The 24,690-nt window shown below is 36.1% G+C and overlaps 1 protein-coding gene across 7 annotated transcripts in view; it reads left to right on the top strand.

Annotated features, from left to right (window-relative positions):
- Window positions 1-24,690, top strand: part of PACSIN2 (protein kinase C and casein kinase substrate in neurons 2) — a 67,708-nt gene that overhangs the window by 532 nt on the left and 42,486 nt on the right. The window contains exon 2 of one of the 7 annotated variants that reach the window (XM_085324479.1): window positions 6,714-6,753. The exons of 2 other annotated variants lie outside the window; for them this stretch is intronic. The gene's annotated coding sequence lies outside the window, so the exon portion shown is untranslated. Of the gene's footprint in view, window positions 1-137; window positions 223-6,713; window positions 6,754-15,500; window positions 15,649-21,258; window positions 21,327-24,690 lie in introns of those variants that run through there. 4 more of the 7 variants (XM_085324480.1, XM_085324481.1, XM_085324482.1 and 1 more) reach the window with 4 other exon arrangements.

The raw sequence follows: 24,690 nt of genomic DNA, 5'->3' as shown, positions 1-24,690 counted from the left end.
GGGGGCGGTTGCTGGGTGCGGGGTGGGGGGAAGGCGGGCCGTGCGGGGGTTTCCCCGCTGGCGGGCGGCGGGGAAGGTGAAGCTCTCCTTGCGCGGCGCCTGGCGGAGCAGGGCAGGGCTGGGGCTTGCGGGGGATGACGACACCGGCTGAGGAGGCTCAGTTCCTGTAGGAGGGAAGAGCTCGCTGCTGCTCGGGGAAGTTCGGTGACCCACTCGGTGGTGGTGACTTTATTTATTTTATTTTTTATTTCTTGGGGGGGGGGGGGAAGAAAGTCCCAAAATTGAATGAGTGGGGTTTTCTGCTGCCTATTAAATCTTGTGGGCTGGCAGGGTAACGATGCTGATTTCGGGGAGGGGTGTTTCTTCTGCGAGCGAAAGTGAGGTTTAAACGGCTTACCGTCTCCTGACTGAGTACCAGCAGTGACTCAGATAGGTTAGGCTGCTTAGTCTTGTCAGCTCCTTCTCTCTTGCACTTCTTTTTTTTTTTTTTTTTTGGCTGGTAGAAAGAATCGCCTCTACTCACAAAGTGGAACATCTGTGTGAGAAACAGAGGACTCTTTATGTAGATTGAAGCTACCTGGTTGGAGAAAGACTGGGAATCTACAGTGTCTGTGTGGCTTGCTCTATCCGTCTTTACCCGTTGCTTGGCTCTTTCTGGTTAAAGTGACTCAGGAGCTGGTAGGCTTAGTCTTTCGAGGCTTCATCCATTTGGTTTAGCAATGAGGGAGACCAGAAAGCTGCTAGTGGCCTTCACTGTCCTTTTTTAAACTATGTATTTGAAAACTAATTATAATCTTGCAGTTTTAGATGCTCAGTTGGTAACCCAATTTTTCTGACTAAAACTATGATTTAGCTAGGATAATTTAAAACAAGTACATGCTTGCTTGCATCTCCTGTAATTATTTTATTAAATTTGATTATCTGTTTGCAAGCCAAACTGGTGAAAAATGAAACTTAGGATGTGTTAGACACTTCTATCTTCTGTTGCACCTCATGACCTCCCAACAGATTACTTGAAAGATTGCCAGTGTGACAGTTTTTCTCTCACTGTGGGAAGACCCTTTCCCTTCTGCTACTTTGAATTTAATTTTGGAGTTTGTTCAGCCTTTTTTTGAAGGATAGGGCTGTTGAGCTCACAACTTCGAAAAGGTGAAAATGTTGTCAGTGTGTGACATCTTCACATAGTGAAGATTCTGGCTTCAGTGCAACAAAAAGGAGGTCATTCTCTTTTGACTGTTGTATGACCAGCATAAAACCAGTGCTTCATTGCTTTCTTGGGGGGGGGGGGGTGTCAGGGTCTTGCATTTCTGCTTGAAGATGAGAGGTAAAATTAAGGCAGTTTAACTGTTTTATTCAAAATTTCTTAATTTTGTTTTTGAATACTGAGATTACTTGCATTGAGGCATAATGTGCTTGCTGTTTCATGCCTGTATGTGTCTGAAATTATTTATTGTCAAACTTGCAATTTGCCTTCAAAGATAATAGGGTATATTCTACCAATTATGACTGAATCAGCTTAAAGGATAACGTGTATTAGCACATAGGGCATGTCTAATTAGCCCAATGCAGCATCATTTTAGAGATCTCTGATCATTCAACACCACAACTCAGGAATGGAAAGCAGGAAAGGGGCGCAAGTGTTACCTTGTCCTCTGTATTATTAACCCTATCTTGGTGATTGAGTGTACCAGTGCTTCCAAGCTTCTGTAGTTACATAGTTTAAAGTAAGATGTATGGCATAAGTGTAGTTAGTGATGAAATCACTTATTAATGATTGATGGACAAAACTGTTTTGTAGTGACTTTTTTACTATTTTGTTTTATTTTGCTTTGAAGAGTGTGTGTAGCAGTAGTTAATATTGAGCTGACATGATGATGATGATTGGGCTTGACGTGGGCTGCGTACATCTTGGTACTTTTTAACAAAATATCTACAGCATTCTTTTTTTTTAAAAAAAGTTAGGTTTCTGTATTCCACAAGTTAACTCTGTAACAAAAAATTCATTTTACTTTGTAGTGTATTTTTTTTTTACACATTTTCTTTTTTTTATTCTTTTAGTTCTTGAAATACCCTAATAGTAATATGACTTTGTGACTATGCCATGATACTCTAGGCAAAATTTTGATCTATTAATGTTTGTAAGTAATAATTTCAGAAAATGCCTAGATTATATATCTTTTTCTAATGGTAGATATCTCCCTTTTTCATATGAAGAGTACTTAATGTTATTAAGTGTTATTTTTACCAACTGAGATGTTTGGACAATTTAACAGTAGATTTGAGAAGTTGTGTTCTCAAGGTCTGGCTATACACAATGGTTTATAAAAGGAAATGATATTTGCAAAATAATTCTTGGATACCAAATGAGATCTCTTGTAGAAAATACGTATCTGATTGTCATGACAAAAAGAAAGCTTTGCTTTTTTTTTTACGGAAGTGTTCTACTCTGTAATCAGTGAACCTGTATTGGAAGAAGTAGTTTTTGTTTCGCTAGAGCTGAGCGAGCTACTTTCTTAAAGATGTCCTTATGGCAATTTTGTGCTTCCCTAATTGTGGTTAAATTAAGCCTAAAGATTAGTGTGACTTAAARTGGTAGTCTGTGAACCCAGAAGTCTCACATTCTGTCTCTTATAGCAATGGCAAAGTTTGAAACTGCTTAGTGGCACTGCTACTCAAGGAGTAAGTGTGCTTATATTAGTCTGTAGGAGTAATATAAATTAGCTAAAAATGTAGTTTTCTGCTCCTGAGATGGTACACACTTTTTAAGGACTTGCAGCTGCTACATTTAGAAAAGTTGTATTTTATTCTCTTACAGTAAGCCAGAGGAATGGAAGATGCAGACTTGAGTTTCCTTTTTTTTTTTTTATGAATGTGTTTTAAACATACCTATAAACTAATTATTGTCAGTACCATTTTAGATGCATTGTTGGTTCATATTTTTTTTCCTTAGAAATTTTAAGATTAATTACTGATTGCTTGAAACTTTGAATGCCTTCTATATCTAATGCTTGAATTGAAGACTAGTCTGGGATGAACATTTTTTTTTTTTTTTTTTTTTTGTGGCATAGAGGTTAATTTGAATTCTGCCTTAATCTAATAAACTTCATAAAGTGGGGTTGTTTCTTTCAACAAAACCAAGTTACTGATTTTTGGCTTGACTTAAGATAATGATGAATTGTTCCTGGAACATGAAAAGGAAGAAAGCAGGAAATAACAGTGATGTAACTGTTCTGAGATGAAACAGCTAAACATTTCGAGTCTGTGGTTAGGTGGAATGGTGTATTTAATATTAATGCTGCCTGGCTAGTTGGCTCACTGGGTGTGGGAAGAGCAATCTGAAGTTGATGGTAAAAAAGCTGTTGTACTCCGGAGAGGGGAAARGGTTGGTTCCCAGTCTACAGTCATAATCAGGTTTATCTCAACACTTGGAAGTCATTCCTTCATCTGCTATCATTAAAGGTACCTTGCTTGCTTGAGGCAGGAGAACAGTCAACACTTCTCTGGTGCTGACGTGTAATCTGTCTTGATGCACACTCTTCGGAGTGTGAGTGATTCTGCTTGAGCCACTGTATGATGGTGTGCCGTGGCCAAGTTGTGTGAGTCTTAGTGGACAGGATGTGTCAATATTTGAGAAGGTACCCAGCCCTAATTAGTAAATAGGGATAAAGTTAGCATGGATATTGTGAGTAACACTGCACAGTAACGAGCTCTGAAGCTAAAAGAAAATGTCTCTAAGGCTTTGAGTTTATTGTGGTTTGGTTCAGCTTTTTAGAATATACAAATATTTAAAAATATCTTGGCCTACACAATGTATTGTAAATATTTTGACAGTATTGGTAACCTTATCTTGCAGTGTTTGGTTTGGGGCCAATGTCTATTATTAACCCTTTTTTGCTTATGTAGGACTGTCTTCTAAACTAAGAATTCCAAAGCATCTACAGCCCCCAAAACCTTAAGAGAGTCTTTCTCTTTCATCATATACTCTGGACCACTGAATAATAAGCTACATTACAATGTAATCCTAAAAAATGGAGAGGATGAGAGAAGTATATTAAATCATTATTAAACGGTTGTTTCAATAAAGGTTTGCTGAAACGAAAAAGGCTATTTTTTTGCTTTTATGAGATCTTCTGACACAAACTTAGTAATGCAGAATAAAATTAGATACCTTGAGAATAAGGTGTTATGTTTACAATTTTTAAGTGATGCTGTGAACTCAGAGGAGTTCACATTTGTCTGAAGTATCTTTTTTTTCTCACAGCGGTTGTGATTTATGTACTTGCAAACTCTCAGCTTTTGATTATAAAGTAGTGGATTGTTTGCTAATACTAAAACCTTCACTGTGAAATGTCTGTTTGCGGAAGTGTAATATTCTTTGTATCTCATAATATTGTCTTTGTATGTAAGTAGTATAAGTAGTACTCATCTGTGGGGAGGGGATTGGGTATGGTGATTAATGCTTCTTTATTACATGTTAGGCTGATGCATTGCAATTTTATGATCATAACAACAAAAGATACATATTAACTGGGCTCTTAAAAGGTCTGACAGGGTTCTTTGATGACTAGCRTCTCATTCTCTGTGTTCTGGACATAGCCAGAGCTGCTATGTTCCAAAAACAACTTTCAGTTTGCACAAAACTTAATTAGCATAAAATGGTAGGTGAATATTGAAATAAGACTTTTATTTGTTGTCAATAGCAAATGCATAGCCATTGTTTATTACTCTTTTAAGGTTATAGTCTCTTTTTGAGCTTAAAATAAAGCGGGGAGTCAATATCTTTAACATGTTAATTTTAAAGGGTGAAATGTGAATTACAGATTTCAATAAATCATCTGGTCTGAGTCATAGGACAAGCAGACATCTTTCTGGTTTGACTTAAACCTCTGGTCCTTTACCTTAATAGATATTTTATTGTCAAACTGACAAATATCTGAATCACTGCTGGATGGAATAACACTTCCGTTAACAGAAATGATAACTCTACAACAAACAGGTATAGGTATGTAAAAGCAACTCTTCATTTTTGATGAGGCCACATGATCACACAGGATCAAATCAACTTACAGGCTTGTTAGTTTTCTTAGTCCTTGATTTTTTTTTTTTAAAAAAAGCATTTTTTTGCAAAGTTTTAAGGGGATGCAGAGAGAACCTTAATAGTTACAGAAGTTACAAAAGCTTCAAAACTTAGTTGTTTACCCAAAGTAATCTAAACTGGTCAGTGTACAGTAACATTTAGTTTAAACACACAGGTTGGATAAGCTTTAGGGTGAATGTAATTGAAGGGCTTTCCTAAGTTCTTGCTGTGTTGAGCTGTCAGTTCCATTTCAAAACATGAACACTCTGTTTTAGCTGTAGGATTGAAACTGGATTACTATTTCCCTTAAATTTTGTTTAACGTTTGTGTATTAGGAGGGTCGTAAGATTCATATTAAGATTGCTGTCATTCTTATTCAGATGCAAATACAGTGAAAAATAAAGAAATCAAGCAGTTAGCTATTTCTCTTTTGAGCACTTAAATTTCATGGAAACTTCTGTGCCTACAAGTGGCAATATTACCGTATCTTTGGTTGTCAGCATTGGCCCACTAGTATGGTAGGCTGCTAGTGTTTTTGTTAGTTGACACTAAGTTGAGTATATTTTACTACAATCCTGTTTAAGTGTGTATAATCTGCTTCCTTTTTCCATGTTGTAATATTTTTTTGTGTGCGTTTTTCATATGTATAGGAACAGGAAGGGAGAAGGGGAGAAAGGAGAAAGTTGTTTGTTTTTTTTTTTTGTTTTGTTTTTTTTTTGTTTGTTTTTTTCTCATTTCCCAGGCTGCTTTCCACTAGCAGGTCTTTTGCTCTAGTGAACTTTTAGTTCTAGTTTTAGTTAGCCCTAGTGGGCTGTTCTTGCCTTGAGCTGAGTTTTTGTCTTTTTTAAAGCTAGTTTAATTGGAAGGAGGTATGACCAACCTATATGGATAAAGTATGGTCAACTAATAACCTATGAATCACAAGTACCACTTTCCAAAGGAAACTGTCATATTATCCTAGCGAACTGAGTCCTAAATGAACAGAAAATGAAGCCTGTTCTGTACTGTTACTGTATTGTTGAAAGCCTGGGAAGGAATTTGATGGCAGCTCTAAGAACTTTCCAGCGTAGTGCTTTCCTGTTAAATTTGATATTCTTTACTCCAAACTGTGCCTATTCTTTCTATCTTCAATCAAAAAAAAATGTGGCTGACAGTTTTCAGAGTTAATTTCAAGCTCGAAGGGAAAAATACATAGATCTCTTCTGCAGGTCTACTCTCTGAGACACTCCAGAGATACTACTATATCCCAGCAGAATTGTTTCAGTAGTCTGTTGCTAATATTTACTTTCTAATAAGTGTGCAACTGGAGTCAGAACCAAGATATTTCCAGAATTTAGGAGCAAAATGCCTTAAATCTTGAAGGACAGTTATTTTCAAGTGTATATTAATGGGAAGGTGGCATCTATATCAGTAAGAGGAGGCTCTTACGTTGTGGGTTAGATCGCAAAGTTGGTCATCCAAAAAAAGTGCGAATTGTTCTCTCAGAAACAGTAAGTTTTAAGTTATGCTAGTTGTAGCTGATACCAGCCAAACTGGCTGTAGTTAATTTAAGTTAACCTTTTTGGTGTAATAGATGCTTAAGATATGACTTGTTTGTGAGGGTTTTCTGTTTTTTTGTTTTTGTTTGTTTTTTAAGATGCTGTAAGGAGAGGTATCATTCTTCTGTGACCTGCAGGGTAGGTAAAAATGTTTGCAAATTTGGAATGAATTTTCTATTTTGCTATGTTTTTTTGTCGTCTTCTCTTGGGTATAACATCAGGAACATGTCTCAGAGAGAGCTTCAACTATTAGGCGCTTTTTAATCTGTGGAGCACATATTGACATTCTGTAGAAATCCAAAGAGATAATATTTCACGTAAACAGTTTTTAACCATTACTGCTCTTAAAAATTTAAASCAATAATTTCATCATTCGGTTAGTAATAGTACACATCACAAATACAAAAGAATTATTGATTGATTTTAATCCAAGAAGGAACAATTTGCAATCATCTGGTCTGAGCTGAAAAAGACAAGCCATGGGACTTCTTTGAATTAATGCCTATTAGAATTTAAGAAATAGCTACAAAACAAAACTCCCCTTTTAGGAAGTAGAATGAATTTAGCATCGTTCCCAACCCTGTTAATTGTCCAAATAACTGACTAGTCCTGCTGTCTGAAACAGGATACCCTCTTTGATTGTATAATATAAATATCCTTCTAGCTGCCTACCGTGCAGTACCTTGTATGTACCCTAGAACTGCATAAGCATATTCAGCTGAGTATTCCTCTGAACTTAAGAATTCTTCTTCAAACTTGCTGCTTAAAATAGTAGGTCATCTTTATAAGACAGAAAAGTTAAATCTACTTGTCATAGTTCAGTCCAGTATGAATTCCAAGTGAATGTTGTTAGCTTGTGCTCACTTCAACCAGCAGTCCAAATATTATTTGCAATGATTCTGCTATTTATTACTTTCTCAGCCTTTTTCTTAAATCACTTGTGCAGCAGATAGTCATGAGTCTTGGTCTTTTTCAAGGTTACCAGTGGTAATGTTAAATAGCTCAGCAGCATCTCACTAGATAAATATCTGCTTCATAATATTTCTTGATTCTGTATTTTGAGTGTTTAATGTCAGACTGAGCTTGTATCATTATCTTCTAATACAAATATTTTGTGATGGCAAGTTGAATGCTGTGCTAAAACACTTTATCAGCATTGTCATAATCATTAAGATTGACCTTGTGAAAACAGGATGCCATTAAGCTGTTTGTATTGATTTTTCTCCTTAATTATATATTGTTTTTGTTATCATCAGCTTGTTATCCTTGTTAAGTGGTTTCTTATATTACTTGTGCCATTTTAGTTGGAAATTTTTAGTTGAAATGTAACTAATATATAACAGAATTATATAATTCTGTTCCTTTTAAAATACTGATTTGACATAATTTTTTTCATTCCTCTAGTCTTCTGGAACTTCTGCATTATTTCAGAACCTTAAAAAGTTTCTGATGGTTCAGAACTCCTAAAAGTTAATGTTGATGGTAAACAGAGCCTCCTAGGTGGTATTTTAAAATTACTGAACGACAGTATAGTTTGATCATGCTGTGATTGTTGTGATTCCTATGTCCTTTTGATCTCTGGTTTGAGGGGAAAACTGTTTCACTCTGATACAACCAAATTTTTGTACCTCTTAAATATGTCATCACTCATGAATCTTCTGTTACTACGTTAAATTGTTGATGTATTAACAACCTTAACAGCAATGCTATTATTATAACAAGAACAATAAAGGAGCTTTAAATATATTCAGCTCTACCACTAGAACGTCTGCAAACTTTCTGCTTCCCTTCATCAATTTGTCATTCCTAGCTTCTGTTACATTCACAGAATCAGTAAGGGTGGAAGGGACCTCTGGAGATCTAGTCCAACCCCTCTGCTCAGCAGAATCACCTAAAGCATGTTACACAGAGTTACACCAGGCAGGCCTTGAAGATCTCCAGAGAAGGAGACTCCACAACCTCTCTGGGCAACCTGGTCCAGGGCTCTGTCACTCTCACAGTGAAGAAATTCCCCCTCACGTTCAGGTGGAACTTCCTGTGGTTCAGTTTCTGCCCATTGCCTCTTGTCCTGTCACACAGGACAACTGAAAAGAGTTTGGCTCCGTCCCCTTCACACCCTCCCTTCAGGCGCTTGTACACATTGATAAGATCCCCCTTCAGTCTTCTCTTCCCCAGGCTGAAGAGGCCCAGCTTTCACAGCCGTTCCTCATAGGGCAGATGCTCCAGCCCTCTGATCATCTTCGTAGCCCTACGCTGGAGACGCTCCAGTAGCTCAATGTCTCTCTTGCACTGGGGAGCCCAGAAMTGGACMCAGTAMTTGAGATGAGGCCTCCCCAGGGCTGAGTAGAGGGGCAGGATCACCTCCCTCCACCTGCTGGCAACAGTCTTCCCAATACACCCCAGGACACCATTGCCCTTCCTGGCCACAAGGGCACATTGCTGGCTCATGGTCAATTTGTCATCCACCGGCACTCCCAGGTCCTTCTCTGCAGAGCTGTTTTCCAGCAGGTCAGCCCCCAGCCTGTACTGGTGCCTAGAGTTATTTTTCYCTAGGTGCAGGACTCTGCACTTGCCCTTGTTGAACCTCATGAGGTTCCTCTCCGCCAAGTTCTCCAGCCTGTCCAGGTCTCTCTGAATGGCAGCAGAGCCCTCAGGTGTATGAGCCACTCCTCCCAGCTTGGGATCATCAGCAAACTTGCTGAGGAGGCACTCTGTCCCCTCATCCAGGTCATTGATGAAGATCTTGAACAGGATGGGACCCAGTATTGAGCCCTGGGGGATGCCACTAGCCACAGGCCTCCAACTAGACTCCACGCCACTGATGACGACCCTCTGAGCTCTGCATTTCAGCCAGTTCTCAGTCCACCTCACTGTCCATTCGTCTAACCCACGCTTCCTGAGCTTATGTAGGAGGATGTTGTGGGAGACAGAGTCAAAAGCCTTGCTGAAGTCAAGGTACACAACATCCACTGGTCTCCCCTCATCTACCCAGGCAGTCATTCCATCCTAGAAGGCTATTGGGTTGGTTAAGCAGGATTTCCAGTATTGGGAACTTCCCTTCTTTTACAATTCACATATAATTGTATATCTGTAGTTACTGTTTTTTTTTTTCTGATTGTGGTTTTGGGGCAGCTATTAAAATCTTGCATGACTTCCAGCTAGTATTACTTTCAGATTGCCAGYATATTTCAGTTGAAGCTAGAGACAGCCTGAATAAACTCATGACTTGCTTACAAGTAATCACTCTTTTACTTCTAGTATCCATTCTTTTCTGAGATGAAATAGATGTGAAATTCTTTTTATTGGATGCAATGTGTTCTTATAGTTGGACATTGTCATCTATAATGTTTGTAAAATTCCATGCAAATTTCAAAACTGATAAAAATGAAACATTAAATGTATGTGACTGGGACTGAAGTGCCCACAATAATGCAGCATTCTCTGCGTTACAGCTTGCTGCTGAAGGAGCTGATTGTTCTGTGTTTGTTAGTGTGCTTTAGTGGTCTGCAGTAGATGCCAGTTAGTGTCTATCCAGTACATGAGCTATTGGATCATTGACATTTCACAGAACATTTGCTTTAAAGTTGTTAATTCAAACAAGTAATGAATATTTTTTTCAGAAGTGTTACAACTTCTTTCTTGACTGCTTAATCCTCTAGCTAGGTTTTACCTACTTACTAASTCTTTGGTCATGTGACTTGCAACCAGATTTCAGTGATATTAAGTGGGTTTGATTTATGTCCCCAAATGCACAAATTAAACTATTTTTGATTACTTGTGTGCCTACTGCTTATGCATAAGCAGAGAAAAATTTGTTTTGCCTCTTTCAGGGTCTTGGACTTCATCAAGAGTTTGATTTTTTTTTTTTGTTTGTTTGTTTGTTTTTGTTAAATGTGTACTTGCTTATTCCTCTTGTGGTAACATTACATCTTGTGACTAGTTTAACTAGCTCAGAAACTTGTTGCCACTTCTAATCATTCTGATAAAGCAATTAACTTCAAAACTACCAAAAGTCTCTGCTGCTACCATAAGGGGAAATCAGGTTCTTTCCCTGATCCTCACCTGTTTGTTCTTGCTGCCTGTTCTATGTTGGCATGATTTATGAGATAGTCCTGTGACCTGAGATGGTTCCCTGGTCCAGCAAGAAACAGTTTCTTGGGGAAGACGGGATGGAAGTGAGTTTGCGGCTGCGTAAACCTTAAACTCAGCACCTGGTTTYGTGAATAGAATGGGTGGGTCAGGGTGAGTGACTGGGGGAACATGGGACAAGGATAGATCTTTGTCAGCAGCACAAAACTTATACCATAGGAAAGTGCCCATGAAAGCAATCAGCCTAAGGTTGAGTAAGTGGTACAGTGAATCATTTATGTAAAATCAAGTTTTAAGCTGAATGCTGAATGTAAATAAGCTTTGCTTAAGTGTGCTTGGTTTGGTTTTGTTTTTTTGTGTGTGTTGGGACTTTATTTTTTTAATAATCTTATGTATGCCAAAGACCAGTCAGGTTGTAATAAAATGCGTATTTATACAGACTTCTTTTCCAACAGTGTTGCTCATGATTACAGCTGAAGTTGTGCTACATGAGCTGCTGAAACACAACTGAGTAATATTAAATGCTGTTATCTAGAGACTGTACTCTTAAACTTTTTATATAAAGGGAATTGAAAATTCACTTAGGCTTGAGTTTCTTAGTTTCCTTTTTACACACTTTAAATGCGTGAATGAATAGGCAGTGCATTTAAAATGAACTGAAACTCAAATTCGAAGATGTATGCTGATTTTTTTTTCTTGAATGCTTGTTTTAAGTATTTTAATATGTGAAAGCCAGAAGATGGAAATGATATCCTTTTCAAACTTTTGGAAGTTTCTAAATATAAATAAACTAAAAACCTTTGCCTTTTGTCTTTAAACTTTCAATTGCAAGTAACTTTACTGTGATATGTAGTGCTGATAAATATTCTTATGCAACTTGAATGCTTTGTGTTGAAAAAGTGAGTGCTAAATAATATTTGTAATCTCTTAGCAGGAGATTAAATCTTGTCTTTAAAATTTTATTGTTAAACCAGGTTTTGAAGAACTAGCTTTAAATTCCAACTCAAAATCTAATTTCCAAAACTCAGTCCCTTTTCTGCAAAGAACACTTAAAATGATTTTTATTTATTTTAGAAATGCCAGTCTTTTCCTTGCAGGAAAAATCTAGGTATACACAAAAGAACATGCCAAGTCTCTGTGAATTCTTATTTTCTAAACTGGAAAAACTGCTCCTTACACTCTTAGCACATTTGTTCTTTTGGCCGCAAAAATCAGTGAATGGCATTATTTGTAGAAACACTGTCTTTYCTTTTTGTAACTGAAGGCAAATTGTGTTATCTTTAGCATGTAATGTTTACCAGTCATTGTTGAAGAAAATTACTAGGTTTGCAATACTAATTCTGCGAGGCTTTTTTGCCATTTCCTAGAGCTTTTACACTGTGGCAAGGTAATATAGAATCAGTCAAATGTGTTTTGATGTTTTAAGTACACATAAAGGCATTTTCACTGTGTGTGACTTTCTTGCATGTGCAGCATTTCTTATTTCATACGTGTGGATATAATACTTTTGAATAATCTTGGAGGCTATGATTCTAGTACAGCATTATTCAAGCTTCTGAACTGTGAATGATTTTGTTCAGCTGTGAAGTTTAGAAAGTTTCATAGGAATTTTTAAATATTAAAGATGCGTTAAGTATCTTACTTGGCTAGAATACTCACTCTAATGCAATTTAATAGATAGGAAAAATACCAAGAACAACTGTTCTTAAAATCAGTTCTTTAAACATGCTTCTCAGTGATCTGAATTCATCAAGGAAAAATGAATCACAAGTCTTTGAATGTTTATTGCAGTGAACAGTTTGAGAACAAAGTTATGTAACGTTTTTTCTAAAAAATATCCTGCTTGCTTTTACAAAAATTTTGTGGAACACTTTAATGCAATAGGAATTGACTTGGGTAGTATTTGGTCCTGTCAATGGGGAGACATAGGCCATTTAAAATTCTCAACTATTGTTAGATTGCTTTGTTATTGTTGTGAGGCTCTTCCAAGTGTGTGGTGGTTCAAATGTGAGATGACTGGAATGAGGCTTCTGGTGGTCTTTGTGAAATAATGTGAATGAGATTGGGGTTGACTTCTGCTTCTCAAGATATAAATGCTATTAATGCTGTATTCATTATGTGCCAGTTGCCTAGAAGGTCTGAACAGGGATCACTGCCTCTTTCTCAACTCTGTTGAGGGTTAGCTGTTACCTATCCTGTGCTTTCATATAGAAAATGAGAATGTGTGTGTCTGAATTTGTTTTAAAATAGTCTTCCAGAGATCTCTTCCATGGTCTTCAAGACATGAGTCTGTTTCCTAGAATGCATTTGAGCTGTTTTCTGTAGTTACAAGGTTGAGTTGACTCATAAGGATTACTGTAATGTGTAAGGAGTGGCATATTTCACCTAAGCATTTACATCRGAGTCAGTTTACACTTTAAATTTGAAGAACTGTGAAAAAATCTCAATCTGGCTCCAGTATCTCTCGTAGGAGAGAAAGGAATTCAAGTCATGTCTCTTGCATATTTCACCATGACTCAGTTCCAGAAATTTAACTGCTTTATGTAGCTATATGTACTAAAAAAAGGGTGCTGTAAAATTCACTATATAATTTTAAAAAGATACTTCTAAATTTTGTTTTCCAGTTGGCTAGTTTCCTTTTTGAATGTTTTCCTGTTTTAAAACAAAATTCTTCATATTGGATGAAAGATGAGGGAGTTGGCCTGGGCATATCAAATACATAAAAATGAAAAAGGAAAAACTTAATTTTTTGTCTGAAGTCAGCTTACTAAAAAATAAATATTGAAGCAAGTGATGATATATCTATTTAAAAATGTACTTTAAAGTTTTGTTCTTGAATTTCATCTATTTTTTTCTAGAATCTAAAATCTGATACAGAATTACTGGTTATATGTGTTAAGCCAAATGAACTTGGATAGTCACTTGCATCCAAATCCTGAAATTGAATAATAAATTCTTGGCATACTATGTGATATTGAAACACCCTAACTGGAGGACTAGAAAAGATGAGTTTAGAGGTCTTCAGAATTTAGATAAACTTTCAGTGTCCCTGTCTTATAGACAAAAGTTCCTGATTCTTACTTAAGTATCTTGGACCTTGAGCCAGAAGTTTGTATTCTGTGTAGCTTAAAAGAACTCCTTTTTTCTGTAGGATTGTGTTCTGATTGTTTTGTTTGTGGTATATTAATATGACTTTCTCTTCCTTTCTACTTGGTGCTAGTTTCTATTGAGTTTTCTTTCCCAGACACTAGAAAGTGGACAGTGGTAGTATATTTGATTTACATCAGTCAGTCAGAACCATGTGGGGCTGCTGAAATCAAGTATTTCAGAGTTTATTCTGCTAATGCTTAGTAAAGCTGTGAGTTAGCAATAAATGTTAAAATGGCCTTCAATGCTGCACTATCTTAGTCTGAAAAGGATATCATCAGAAACTTCTTCTTTTTTTTTTTTTTTAATGAATGCAGTAGGGATGTAGTTCATATATTCTCATACTAGCAATCAAGGAGAGTTTAAAATAACCATGGGGACTCTTCTATTACCTTATAACACCTCTGATATTGACTGAAGCAATTTAGAATTGTAATACTAGACATTGCTTTTCAAAGTCTTAGAACAAAGAACTTACTCCACAAATTCAAGGAATGTTTGGAAAAAAACATTTTGCAGTATTTCTAGAATCTATTGGACTGGACTTCCAGAATTTTTATGTAGATTAGTTCTTGAATGTTGCCATTTTTAGATAACATCTGTCTATCAGAGAGTAAAATTCAATTGGCCTTTGACGTAATTAGGAGCTTAAAATCCTTTCCAAGAGAAGAAAGCTTTTTGTATGAACTATTGCAGTTGATTCTTTCAAAAAAAAAAAAAAAAAAAAACTCTTCTGGAAGCTGAACTGCAGGGCAATATCCTTTTCTAACCAAATGTTATCTAGATTTGGATTGGTTTGGTGTCACTAGTTTGCTATTAGATACGATTCATTTTGAGTAAAAAATAAATATATAAGCATTTCTAAAAGAACTGCTGCTCATTTTTGGAAAGTTTTAGGTGCCAGTGATAGAAATGTAGGACTAAAACACTTTGCTTTTAGAGCTCCAGATCTTCCTGGAATGTAGTTAGACAGTGATCGTTAATGACTTTTTCATGTTCATTTCAATTTTGTGTTGCAAGTTTTAATTTAGGATTGTCTATTTTCATAGTAACATCAAGCATAAGACCAGATAACTGAGTGTTTTTAATCTTGTGCAGATAATATGAGAAGGTAATGGAATTGGGGGAAGGGGGTAGAACATGGCAGTGGATGATACAAGAAAAAGCACGTTCATGTAATAAGCAAATAAGTAAACCAGGATGTAACAGGCCCAAGACAAAAGACTTTTTTTTGTGTACATATGTGCCACATAAGTTTAAAAAATGCTGAATTGCTAGTGTATTTGCAGTTTATGTTATGAAAAAATGGGCCGTTAATCATAACGGAAGTCCTGTTTCACTATGTGAATTCTGCATAGCTCAAATTAGGCCCTAGTGGAATGTGCCCCCAAGGGCTTAGGGAACTGGCTGATCATTGTGAGGCCATTCTTGATCATCTTTGAAGGGGTCATGATGACCCGAAAAGATGCTTGGGGACTGTAAGAGAGCGAATGTTGCTCCAGTCTTCAAAAAGGGCTGGGAGGAGGACCGAGGGAACTACAGGCCAGTCAGCCTCACCTCCATCCCTGGAAAAGTGATGGAGCAGCTAATTCTGGGTGTCATTTCTAGGCACACGAAGGCCAAGAAGGTGACGGGGAGTAGCCAGCATGGATTCACAAAGGGGAAAATCATGTTTAGCCAACTTGATAGCCTTCTGTGATGGCATGACTGGCTGGGAACATGAGGGCAGAGCAGTGGATGTTGTCTACCTTGACTGGAGGAAGATTTTTGACACTGTCTCCCATAACATCCTCCTAGGTAAGCTGATAAAGCATGGGCTAGTTTCTTTCAGTGAAAGTGACACTTTAAGCTAGATATAAAACTGTTTCTCCTTGTAAAACAGATTGAATATTCTAGTTCTTTCTAGCCTTTAGGAGGGCAAATCGTTAAGACAGTGTTAGACATTGTTTCATCTTTGTAAATTACAAGGTCATGAACCTTGACCTCCTGGACAGGAGAAATTCTGGCTAGCAGTGTTTCACTAACACTGATATTAGATGCAATGAAATAATAGTTCTCTTCAAGTGTAGTATCTATTCTACTTTTTTCAGTGGCTCTGATGCATCCAGTATACAAGTATTTTGCCTCAGTGCCACAGCTACAGTTTTATCTTTCAAATATGGGTAGTAGTACAAGCTCTTTTGGTATAAACTGAACTTCAAGTTAAACAGAAGTATTACTAGTTTTGCTCCTGCTGTTAGGACAGCCTCCTCGTTACAATAGGAACATTGCTACAGTGGTAGGTGTGTGTGTGTGAAKCTTTCAGATAAGATTATTGTAGGTTAAATAGCTCAAGGAAAAAAAACAGCTAGACTTGCTATCTTTTAATGTTTTTCATGTCCTTTTTTGAATGATATAACTTCAAAAAAATCACTCTTGCATATTCTGAAAGAAATTTAGTACATCAGAGTATGAACTATACAGCTCCCAAAGCATTGTTTTTTTTTTCAAAAATATATTTTAAATTGTTCTTTTGATGGCTTTGTACCCTTAAGCTTTAGGATTAAGCACATCTGATCTCTTTTAGCAAAAGAACAGTGGTATGAGAGCTAGCTTGATTGTATGATGGTTGGTTATGATGAGGGTAGCTGTTAAACCACCTCTAGAAAAAAACAATGAGCAAATGTTACCAAAACCATAGCTGTAGTCACAGGAGGGATTTCTCCTGGTGGATTAAAGAAACTTCTGACCTTCTCAGGAGAACTTGCAATGAATGACTGTGGAAATATTATGTGTACTTCTTATTTCCAGAGTTGACATTGAGCTTTGTGGGTCAGACTTGGACTTTTGTCATTCTAAGCCTTTCTGGATTGGTATGCTCTGCTTTTTGGAGGGAGCACAATTTGCCACCAGTTTACAGTAAGAACCAAAGTGGGGTACTAAGAATTCCTGCCTCTCCTGTAATACTGCTGTATTTTGAAGTCGTGAAAATTGAAACACGGTATTTAGTTGTCTAAGCTACTTTAAGTTGTCTTTTATAACTCTCTTGTTCTTCCTGCTATAATATGGAAACAGTAGCTAAATGTAAAGTAAAATATTAATCAACAAAGATAGCACATTTTTTTCCTCCTTTTTACTGATTACTTGGTCAAGTAGAAATCTTATTTTCAATGACACCTTAAACCTTCTGCATAAAGCCTTCAACTTACAACTGTTTCAGCTATTTTCCTTCATTTTTTTGATTAATGCTCAGACACATTGATTATCCGTATGTAGATGCAGCTTTCCAATGGGAGTCTTATCTAGACAGGTGACTCATTTCAGTAACTGTGATCTATTCTAGAACACTGTGGCTAAGGTACTCATGCAACCAATAACACAGAGCAGTTCAGTGGCATAGCGTGCGATTCTGCCTATGTCACAGTTCCCTAACCCCCAAATGCACTGGCCTCGTTTTCAGCCCAAATACTGTGTGTTCAAATTTCGGAAGACAAATTTTAGAAACGCACAGGAGAACGAACACTGTGTAATCTATGCAGATATTCAAATTGAAGTCACAAACACAAGGTCACTAACTGAAAGTTAGTAAAATCTTGACTTGAAGGTAAAGCCTAGTAGCTCCCTTTATATTGTTACTGAAAGTTTCCAGTGTGTTAAATACAGCTTTTAGGCTAATGACATGGAAATTCTGTAGTATTGAGGAGAATTATTTTCTGTTCTCAGCTGTTTTATTTATTAGATATGTGCATTCACAGGAATACGGGTTATACTAAGTAAACTTTAGAAACCTGGCTTTAACAGTTTTTTTTTTTTGAGCATGTTCAAATTTGCTGTTTTAATTTCAAAATAAGTATTCTGTAATAGTAACCTTCCCCATTCTGGTTAGTTCATCTTAGTGTCATATAAATATGCCAATTTAATTTTAATTTAAAATAGGATGTTGCATTTGAGTATAAACAGCTTTCTGGACCCTGATGTTGTACTTATGCAGTCAAACTGAAAAAAAAGTGTTGAATGATTTGCAGTAAACTAAATAGCRTATGAAATTTGATTACTTTATTCTGCCTCCTTTTTTTTCTCAGCTCTTATGAGACTGCCAGTCTTTGAGTGCAGAGATTAGACACGTGTATTTAGATCAAATAAATTCATACAACAAAAGAGAGATACTGTATTTTTAGTAGGAACCAATTTGTTTCAGTTTTGAAGATCTGTTTGTAGAACTGTTGAAAAGGCTGAAGTTGTTCAGTCTCTTACACAAAGAACAGAGGACATTATTATATGCTTTAACTATTTGAAGTTTGGACCTGGACTGTATATATTTTAAAAATATCATACACTTGAATTGTTGAATATAAATGCTACTTCAGTAAGGTTTCTCAGACTTCAAGCTAGTTTCTTTAGAGAGTACTTGATTGAATTTTGTATTATTTTGCTCCCATCTTTATCGTCTAATTGTTGGGAAGATACTGGTTAAGGGCTGCTGTTTAAATGCACCATAGTCAGTGATGGCATAGTCTTACTAAATGAAAAAGCACAATGGTAGCAGCAAATATGGGAACTAGTAGCTAATGGGAGCTCTTGTTCTAATTTCCTTGAACCTCAGTCTGAATTAGATTGTATGCTAGAGGGCTGACCTACTTGTACTTCAGTCAACTATTACTTGAAAAACGGCATAAAAAGCTTTGCTTTCTGGAAGGAGGAGGAAAGGATAGACAAGACTAGTCTTCCTGAGATTAGTTGATAAAATTAAGCACTTATTTGTTCACATTCTTGCATTTGGCAATTCTACATTTCAATGATTTGTGTGTGTTTGAGAGCTATACAAGGACAAATAATGTATATCCAGGTTTCTGAAAATTTTAAGGAAGACTGTAAGGAAGACTGGATATTTGAGGGTTTTTTAAAACACTTAATAGCATAAGCGAAACCTTTAGAACCAAAGGAAGACTTCCAACTTCTTKTTCTAACCTTGGTTTTATGGGTTTTAAAGCAGCATTCTATTTTGTACGCCAAAAAGTTTAGATTTTCAATTGTCTTAAAGCCAAGATAGGTTTAGGTGTACTGTATGTGATTTAAAAAAAAAAAAAAAGTTTGAACATGATTCCAGTTCAGCTTGTAAAATTGTGTGTAAGATTATAAAACAAGATCTGTGACCTTAGTACTTAAGAGTAATGCTTTTAGGTAGCTTAGATGAGTTGAGTACACGGTAACACTTTTTCCTTACTTACAAGAAGGACCCAGTTTATCTGTTACTTATTTACAAAAATAACTGCTTTGCAAGGGATGTTTGTTCTAGAAAATCAACAATCCCATGCTGCATATGTTACTTGGAGTGCTACGGAAAAGTAAAAAGTCCTTGTTTGTTCTTGTTGCCCTGATTGCTGTTTGAGGACCAGAAAATGAGATTGTTTAGAAGCCCAGAAGACCTGGGTGAAGTTTAGCTCAGATTTGCTGAGCTAAAAATCTGTTTAAGCAGAACTCAGAGCTTTTCTTTCCAGAGGCTGTGTTAACAAGGCTAAGTAACATGCAGCCTTCTTCTGGCATCCTAACACAAATAAATGAATAATTTAAATGTCCCTAGCAATTCTTTAGAAGTCTGGTTCAGTTTGCTTTAAAATCTGAATTAATCTTATTTAGTCTGAAATATGAAATGTTGTCATACCTTTCTACTGTTACAGTATATTGTTGACTTTAAAATGCATGAACAGGTCTTTGTTGTTTCTAACACAGAATAATCCATTATTACTGAAAATGGGATAGCAGAAGCTGTGTGTGCTTGTTTTGTTTTACTTTTGCATTTATGAACTACATTCCGCAGAGGTCTACAATTTCTGTTTCAATTCCAGAAATCATATGACATTGCTGAAGGGGTTTATTTTATAAAGCTCATTTGATGGTGATCACAGCTGAGAATGTGTGCTTGCCAGCTGCAAGGTCCTCTTCATTAGCAATTTTTATGTTGATAAAGTTGGGGGAAAAATACTAAACTAGCCTGAATGTCCTTTGAGAATTGAGGAATGTCACATGATGATTTGACCTGCTTTTTGTCAGCAAAGTCATGACTGAGAGGATAATGGCTGCAGAAACAATTGATAATAATCAAAACTATTCTTATGAGTTGTTTTCAGCTCTGAACTAACACTAAATGGTTATGGATTATTTTTTATTTCTACATTAGCAAGGGTCCTAGTGTACAGTTTTGTACTGACTTTTTGTTCAAGGAACCAGTATAAAATATACCAGCAAAATGTTTCTGATGTTACAGGATATTTCACTTACTGTACATCATCTGTTGAGTAGCTATCATAGCAAGCTGTTTCTTCCCCCTCCCCCCCCCCAGCAGAATTCTTTGGAACCTAACAGATTATTCTCTATGTGGAAATATGCTTCTATAATGCTTTAAGTATAATGTGTATGCATTGTGGTCTAAGAAATTGAGTCATTTTACTAAGTCCTATAGTCTGTCTTTTTCCTCCCTTTTATCCTCTTTGGTAATGTCCTCTGAGATACAACATAGGAAGGCCTACTTTTGTGCTTTCTCATGCTTGCTCCATGGTCATGAAAACATAATTTTCCAGCAGTCTGCCTGTTTCCATGATTTATTTGCATCACAAAAATGTGGGGGGGATTGACAGTATATTTGAAGAGTGCATAGGTTCATTAATGTCCAGTGGTGTAACTAGCTTCCACTACTCCAATCTTACCACTTTCTGCTGAACGTGTCTGTCTCCCTAAGAACAATGGAAGGTAGAGTGTGCTGTCAGATTGTTAATGCGTATATTTTTTTGCTCATTTTTATGACACTGCTTTAATCTTCTGAAAACAAACATGTATTAGGGATAGATTGGAGGCTAAACTTGGCTCAGATGAGGGCTCTGAATTAGTTCCCACTTGAAGCAGTAGCTCCATGCTTTCTAACATCCAGATTCAGGAAGGCTAGTTTGTTTTGCTTTCAGGGTTTAGACCCTTTTTCATTCTGTGCATGTCAGTAATTACTCTTACAGCCCCATATTTCCTGAAATGGAATAATACAGCTCTTGAATATGAAAAACAGAAACAACACAGCTGCTTCCTAAGCAAGCTATGCATCTGCAAACTGTGCACTAATGCATTTTAAAAGACTGTTCTACACCTAAGCTATCAGTGTAATTAAAAATACCTCCCTTTAATATGGGTTACTAATGGTCTTTCCTAAAGATTGTAATAAATCTGAATATTCAACTTTATTGCAGTACATAAACATCAAGTGTGTGTGAGAGAGTGAGGTGGGGAAACCCTGAAATGCATTTGACTGCTGCAGTGTGAAGAAATGACCTTAGCTTGAGCTACAAGGTTTTCAGCCAACAGGAAATGATGAAATATGCTCTGAGAGAATTCCGCTTGGGGAAGTGGAGGTCACAYACAACTGTGCAGGTGCTGCAGCTAGCTGTGCAGTTACGCTGCTGAACTCCGTATTTGGAAGAAAACACAAGTAAATTTAAGATACATGTCTTAAGGTAAATACTTTGCAAACAGTATATTGAATGACTTGCTAGACAGCTCTAATACTACTTTGGATTTTTCTACCAGAAATTTGGTATACTGCTTAACAGCTAATATGAAAGCATTTGGGGCTGAATAAATATGGTATTTTGATAGAGCTTGTAATGTTTGTCAAACACGAAAGGTTTGTTTGATCATTGTGGAAACATGGTTCTTGGCCCAGAGAGAGACTGCTATCTAAAACACATCTTTCTAGTAATTATTATTGTACTATTTTTAATATATTTATGTAAGTTTTTTGTATGCGTTCAAGTTTTGCGGTTCTTGTGCAGTTACATAAATTGATGCCTCTTAACTTTGGAAAGCGTTGTCTATGGCAGTGCTGCTTCTGATACTCTATTTTGCTTCTTAATTACATCCCCTTTTAGAACACTTGTGTAAGCCTCATTTTCCTCTGCTGCTACTTTGTCAGTGCATCTATAAGTGCTGTTTCATATCTCTTTTGCTGCAGAATGCGTCATCACTATCCTCATGTTCTTTAATTTCCTCTGTACTATCTTTCTTTTTTGTACTGTTTTGGACTATTAAATTCTACTTAAACGTGAGTTTCCTAATGGCAGAATGAACAAATATATAAAGCATGCAGTTTTTAATACTTCTATTAAGACTTTCCTAAAATAAGTTTTCATTATGGCTATATATAACCTGCCATCTAGTTCCATTAATGAAAATTGTCAAGCTGTTTTTTCAGTTGCTACTTTTAACATAGTTCTTTTGGGGTTAAATTTGCACATTGTTATACCATCAAGCTTCTGTGTTGCAGTAGTATAGATGTATTAAAGTTGATCTAAGATTTTAACATAGCCATATTCATGGTCCTTCCGTGAATTACAGAAGAGTGTGAGATACTAATATGTAAATACTGAAAGTTATTTATTTATTTATTTATTTATTTATTTCCCCTAGTAGTACCTGGTCACTTGAAAGGCTTTCTACTAACTGAATGCTTGCCAAATATCTGAAAATTGGAGCAAAATGATGTTGTATGGAATGCCAATTTTGATGCCTCTTTTCTTCTACTGTAAAGAATGTGGTATTTAATCTGCTTAATTGCTCAGTCTGCTTTCTGATTCTTTCTTGATCAGAAAGACCTGAGATGCTAAACAAAGAATCTTTAAAGCTTTTTCTTTTAAAAGGACTACCACTTAACATTATACTAAATAGCATAATACCTGGGTATTACAGTTCTTTGTACTTTACAGTCCTTTCCTGAGCCTAAAATTCAGGAAGAATACCTTTTGGAATGTGAAAATTCTTGTATGATAGAATTCAGTGTTAAGAGTTTAAAAGCTAGAATACAAGTATTATTTGACCAAAACATTTACTTTTAGATTTTTCTCTCATGTTCTGTTATCTTTTTGCCCAGCTCAACAAAAATGCAAAGATGTTTCGTTTGCGTTAGTGTTGGCTTTAGGCCAGGTCAGTGCAAAATATTTTAATAAACTCCTAGCCTAACTATAGAGAGTACTTCAAGGGAGACTGTAAAATAATGGAATTTTAAATTCATGTATTTAGGAGCAGTCAATGTAGAAACTGGTCTGAAAATTTGAAGAGAGAATTTGGAGAACAGTTGGTCTCCCTTCAACAGTTACTGGTTATTGATTTTAATACATAATGACTTTGAGATATGTAGTCTATACGCTATAGAGGTAAAAACGTAATGCTAGTTTGATGTTTTCATTTTATTCTGCAACTACTTTTTTTCTTGTAGCAATGTCACCTTGTTTTCAGCTCCAGATGGGTGTTACTATCTTTGCCTTGTTCTGTGGAGGAAAAGTAAAGGAAATGTTGCTAATAATGATTTCAGTAGGGAGTATTAATTTGCCAAGAATTTCCCTTGATTCAGGAAACAAGCAGCAACTCTATATAATACATCAAAACTACTGTATGCTCTAAAAATTAGTTTTCTTGAATTTAGTTTATAAGTGGATAATGCGTTTTCATCCTTCAGGAGCATGAAATGAAAAGGTTGAGCCTTTGACTCTAGCTAATTTTTGTAGTAAGTTCAGATTTCTCCTAATCTGAAAGGCTTTTTGATTCTAATGATATAACTTAGCTTATGTTAAATACTTCAAAAATTTCTTTGGCGTAAAAAACAAATGCTAAATATTTCAGTTAAATCATATCCTATATCAAACAAATTATGATATCTGACTAATGTATAGTATTTACATGCTTCAGTTTTTATTAGACAGTATATGTATTGTGTACTACAGAGAGAAATTGTAGGAGAAAATTAAGTTCCTTTTGTTACTTGGTGTTCTACGTACRTTTACTCAGAACCTCTAATCTCTTACTTAGTTTAAATGCATGTTCTAGTTTTGCATTGATTCTTTTTATGACATTAAGGCTAACCTTTTCTATAGCATCTGTATGCTCTGAGAACTTTGTGTGGTGGATTTTTTGTTGTTTTTAAGTACATATTGAACTGCTTTTTTAGCAGATGTGTTTTGTCAGCAATGACTTCTTAAATTCAGTGATCTTTTTGAATATTTCTTCTGAATATAATAATTAATGTTTTGGGGGTTTAAAATATTGTTGAAATAGGAGGTACTTTTTGAGAAGAAATTCCTAAGCATTATAGTTCCAAAACTAAAATACTAAGCAAGATTACCAAAGTTTATCTTTAATATCTGAAGTTTTTGAAAGCATTTGGAGTATATTTCATGTAACCTTAATTTTGTGTTACATATTCCTTTCATACTTCTGACAGGATTTGTGGCAATTGTATGCACATACTCAGTCGCAATTATTTTGTCTTTCTTGTCATGCTTTTCAGGTACTATGTAYGCATTCCAGTTCCCACAGTGATTATTTAAAATTGATCTCCAACACACCTTGTTTTAAAGAAACTCTAAAAATGTAGGAGAAAATTAGATTTTGCAGTAGCTGCTGAAGTACAGGAAGTGGTCTGAGAAGGCGATGTAGGAAAGACTTCCAGTTCCTTTAAGCGATTTACTTCACTACTTACGTTTCTTGCTTTAACAGCCCTGGATCCAGAGATCTCTGAAGGGCATTTGAGTTTATCAGAATATTGTACTCTCAGGTTGTCATGCCCTTTCTCTTCATGAAGCAGGAAGAATTAGGGGCTTGTTTACATTTTCATTGTTAATATTAAGATGGTGTTCAGAAATGTTGCAGGCTCTATTTTTCAGCAGTATAAAACAACATGGGTAAAACTAATTTTATTTAACTTTTCCATCACTTAAATTTTGTAACTAAATTAAACAGTGCTCCTCTGTTACACAACTGCTTAATCAGCCTCTTTTCTGTCTTGCTCTTTATTGGAGGCCCTGTTCTGATCAACAGACCTAACAA

Source organism: Rhea americana, unplaced genomic scaffold (genome assembly GCF_003343005.1).
Source record: "Rhea americana isolate MKP2758 unplaced genomic scaffold, rheAme1 scaffold_91, whole genome shotgun sequence".
Taxonomy (NCBI): domain Eukaryota; kingdom Metazoa; phylum Chordata; class Aves; order Rheiformes; family Rheidae; genus Rhea; species Rhea americana.
Note: the sequence above shows the minus strand (reverse complement) of the source record. Positions and strands in the feature narration are given on the sequence as shown.